Consider the following 5,079-nt stretch of genomic DNA (forward strand, 5'->3'; position numbering starts at 1 on the left):
CCCAAAATCTTAATTTCTATAATGTTGTCCTTAACCCAGAGTCTTACTGCACTAGAAGAAAGCTCCTTTTTTTTTTTGTTGGGTTTTGTTTGTGATGAGCTTGACAAGCTCGCACTGATGGGGGTTGTGCTGCCTATGTATTTGCTGTGGATATGCAGGACACATTTATTCCTACGAATGGAAAAAACAATAAGATGTTACTTAGGACAACACTTAAATTTAGAATTCAAGTATATGCTTAAAGATAAAAATGCATGTAAATATTTTTGTGGATTGGGGCTTAACAAACATGGCAAGGGTAGTTACAGTAGTCTCTACGTTAACAAACTGTTGGTTGTGCTCAGCAGAATGATCCATCTCCCACTATTTTTAAGAGGAAACACAAGTGACCACCTGCTGGATTGGTGATGGCAGTGCCAGAGGTGGGGAAGAGGCTGTGCACTGAACCAGTCCCAACAATTGCTCTGGACAAAGAGTGCTTGGGAGTAACTGTATTTGAAATACTTGCTCACTTTGTTGTTCACTAACCTGAAATTAATTGGGGTGATTTCCTTGGTGGAATTGTCAGCAGTGAGGTGGGGATGGAGGGAAAGAGTTCTTTGTCAGAACATTTCTTCTCTGAATTTGATTTTGGGTGTTTGTTTAGCTATGATTTTTGAATAGTTTGCACTTCAACAAAATACCTGCTTCAGATTTGAGCAGAAAATTTGATGTGACATTTCCCTGACTCTGCAGCAATTTGTTGGTTCTGTACATAAAGTCAGAACTGAGACAGGTTGTGATGTGAGTGTACTGCAGGAATGCGATATTAACTCCAGCCTTACCATGCAATACAACTTCAATTCTGCTGGATGACGCAACGGGGCGTTAGTACTACATGGAATTGTAGTAATTTTATGTTTCATGTAACAGCATTGGTACTGCAGAGACGGCTGTGTGCAAAAAGAGGGACTCCCTTCCCACTAGCCAAAAGTCTGTTTCTAATTTTTTTTCTATATGCACCTACTTAAAATGGGTTTGGTGTAGTTGGTGGAGTCGTGTGAATGTGCTTTGTGGTGTTACTGGGGCTGCAGCTGGTAGGAGTGAGGAGTCTTCTCATTCTGTAACTGCATCTGTCATAATTACTGAAATAATTACTGAGTTTCATCAGCAGCCATTTTCTTGGAATGCAAGAATTACAGTTCATCAGTGTTCTCTTGATTGAATTTTAACTGGAAAACAATAATCAGTTGATAGGAGTCTTCTCTTGCTTCAACTCCTGGCACTTGAAAACCTAAGCAGCCTCAGTAAAACAAATGAAATTAGCAAATAAGGCCTTCAGTCTGAAAGGGAGAGGTTTCTTACTGTAGATGAAGTTGCTGTTGAAGCAGAAACCTTGGCTCCCGCCTCAAATACTGTACCAACATAATTGCAAGGCCATGCAGCAATGTAAAATGTTTTTCACCAGCAGTTTAAAGGTCAGTGTTCACAAATTTTTCTTCAAACTGAGGAGCTTGTGTGGTGATTTCTAATGGTTTATGGTACAAAACCACCACAGCAGCCTCTTAAACTCCAGTATTGGATGTTCACTAAGTTGAATGACTTTCTACAAGTTCAACTTGTGCTTGTGACCTGTTGGAAATATTTTTGCTTGAACCGTTGGAGATGCTCAGGGCTGTTGAGAGTGCTCAAGGCTGGCACGGCTCTCAAGGGCTGGGGCTCAGACACAGGAACTGATTGCACAGTGAGGAGCCTGCTGCCCCATGGGCTTGGCCTCTCTGCCCCTGCTGCTTGCTGCAGTCCCTGAAGTTGGGCAGGGAGCTGTGGGGGGCAGATGTCTGTGTTCTCCTGTGGCTTCTGTCAGCCCTCTGCCCTGAGGGGTGAGCTCCACCCAGTGCGCTAGCCCTGCCTGGGGTTGTGTGTGAGCCATTGGAACACTTTTATATTGCCTTGTTCACTACAGCAGGGTCTGCTTTTAAATGAGTATTGAATGAGCACCATGAGCAATGTGCCCGATTTCATACATGCAGGAGTGGCTGGGCTGTGGGAAGTCACAGTAAAGACTACTACCAGCTGTGCTTGAGTGCCAGGGGACTGCTGGAAATAAGTTCTCTTTCAAAGGACTGCCCTTGAGTATCTTAAAAGCTTCAGCTGAGAGAATTGTTTCCTGAGGTTTAATTTTTTTTTGCCTAGAGAAGGAATAAGATGTTCTCTCATGAGTAAATTCTTCATACAAGGCACTGATGTTGGAGCAGTGTGGGTTTGTTTCTCGGAGGCAGCGGGACAGAGAGGAACAAAAGAGGACCTTGTGCATTTTGAAAATAAACGAAGGGGAACAGGAAAACTACATTTTAAGAACAAAAAGGCTTGAATGTAGTCAGTAGAAGAAGGAAGATGATTGATGCATGATTGTTGTTCATAGATTCCTTTTGTTGGAAGACAGGTTCTTGGAAACAATAGCAAAACACAACAGTGGAGAACAAGGCTTTCGAGTATTCAGCAGCTGCTGTGCACAAGAAGCGTTACCACCCCGGTGCTGTTTTGAAGGGCATTGAGGTATTCTGGGAAAAGAGACAAAGTTGTGTTAAAAGGAAACCATTTATGTTGCAAGGCTCTCCAGCTCCGACCCTGCATTTCCTGACATGACTCTGGCAAATGAAGTGCTGGTCCCATGCTGAGTGTTAATGATGCAGGCGACATGCAAGGAAGCTGAACTCTCCTTCTTATTTATTCCTGGGTGTCTGTAGTGCAATAATGTTCAGTAACTGAACATTGAAGTAAATGTCTCGGTAGTTTGTCAACCCTGAGATGTGCATGAAACATTGTTTCCATCATTGGCCTGTATGTAGATGCAAACTTTCTCTGTGGAGTTCTTTCAGTTTTAATAAACTTGTTTCCAACTTGCTTTAAAATGAAGGTGGGGGGAGCACTGATATAATAATTGATCAGTATTAAAAGAGATTCAAAGTGAATTACAAACTGAAGAGCTCAAACTTGTGACATATGCAGAAAATGTGTTAAACTTTAAAGAAAAAACAACAACAAACCTTAACACTTGTTATCATTTCAGTTTTCAGACTGGTGTTTGGAACAAGAATTATTCTTCTCTTTAGGGCTGTGATTTATAGGAGCTTTGCTGGAAAGTAGCCAGGATAGCATAGCAGGTTAGTTGTATTTAAAAGTGCCTTATTGTAAGGTATTGTTTGCTCTGTAAAACACACTTTTTCCATAAAGCTGTAACAAAATTATTGGGAGAATAATTTTTTTTTTGCCCTCAGCAAATTACTAAGTAGCAGTTTCATGTTTTAAGAAGGGTAAGTAAAATTAGCTAGAGATTTATCAAATGTTTCAAATTATAAAATGTCTTTATATGGAATCATAAATCTACAAAGCAAGAACTGTTTTTTCTAGAACTGTGGCAATTATTTTATGGTATTTTTCACAATAAAGATATTTATGATGACAAGAAAGCACTACTGTGTATTTGTCTTCCCTTCTTTCCTCGTGTTTCTCTTCAGGTTTGAAGCTGGAGCTGTACAGAAATGCACAGGGCACTTCTGCAGGCAGGGGACAAGAGGAGGAAGCAGCCACATTCTGTGTGGAAGAGAACCTTGTTGTAGAGAAGTCAACAACAGCAACTGTAGAAGCCCTCTTGAGTGCTGATTGCACAGTGAGAACATCCAGCCCTTGGAATATCCCTGGGAAGTGCTGGATTTCCCAGCATTTTGTTGGACAGTAAGCTTTGCCTGATTGGGTGCTGAGTCATCTTGCCTGGACTGTGCTTTTGCCAAAGAAGGCTGGACTGGGTGATCCTTGAGGTCCTTTCCAACCTGGTATCCTGAGATTCCACCAAGTCTGGGACTGAAGGCTTGATTCAGGGAATTGGTTAAAAGGAACCTTACTGAGAAATATTTTTAATACTAGAGCTCTGGCTCATCAACAATACTGCACTAATGCCTGGTTTGGTCATTTTTGTTAAACTTACCAGCTCATCTCAAGATCAAGACATAGAAAAGACACTGTCATAGGAATATAAATTGTAAAACCCCTTCATCTGAATGGTTCAAATATTCTTTTGCTTATTTACTGAGTTGCACCATGTTTTGGCAACACTCTAAAGCAGTATGCATTTTCATCCCTTTCACATGGCAGAGCACAGAGACTGGAAATAAAAAATAAGCTCTCTCTACACCTCTAATCTCACCTCACAGCAGATGCCTTGATTTGAACATTGCTGTTTCTTCCCTGCAGAAACACTTTCTGTAGAGGAAAGGCAGCTGAGGACTTGATGCCATTTTTTTCTTTGGCTCTGCTACCAAAGAGGGAATGGTAATTGTGTAATACAAAAAGGGAGAGCAGAAAATAATCCATCTTTGTTTCTCCAGTGGCACCTTTTAATATTTTGTACAACATACACAATCCATGGATTTAGTATTAAAATATAATGGCATGGTGATGACTCAAAGAAATCTTTAAAAAGTAGTGAATATGTTTGTGGGGCCTTTCTTATTTTATAAACCATTGTATATCTCAAAAAAAAAAAAGCTTTCTTTGAAAGTAGTATTATGCAAGGAAAAAACCCACCTAGAACATTTTGTACAAATATAGAAAACACTGGAAAAGTACATGAAACCTTTTACATCTTCAAAATTATCTCCAGCAAATTACATTTATAAAATTATATTCTAATCATTTAAGCAATCTCAAGGAAATAGTATTTAAAGAACTATTTCTTTTTTTAAAGCCAGTAGAGGTAATCCACTTTTTAAAAGAACAGGATGCTACAGAGAAAATGAACATGAAATCAGTGCATGAATTATCCACTTTTTATACTGCAGAACATGCTCACACAGATAATCATCATTTAAGAGAACTAAGGTTTCTTAAAAAACCTTTAAATTCTGTCCTAAAGCAAGTTCTCCAATATATGCTTAAAGTTTGGAATACCAAAGCAGATCCACATGAAATGCTGCTGCAGAGTCAGGCACCAGGATAAGTATAAATCTGAAAAATATTTTGAAAATAAAATAATGCAGCAAACAGTTGAATAATGGTTTGAGGGTTTTTGTCCTCTGCTATGGCAAATCAGTTACGCTTCCT

The sequence above is a fragment of the Serinus canaria genome, chromosome 1 (genome assembly GCF_022539315.1).
Source record: "Serinus canaria isolate serCan28SL12 chromosome 1, serCan2020, whole genome shotgun sequence".
Taxonomy (NCBI): Eukaryota; Metazoa; Chordata; class Aves; order Passeriformes; family Fringillidae; genus Serinus; species Serinus canaria.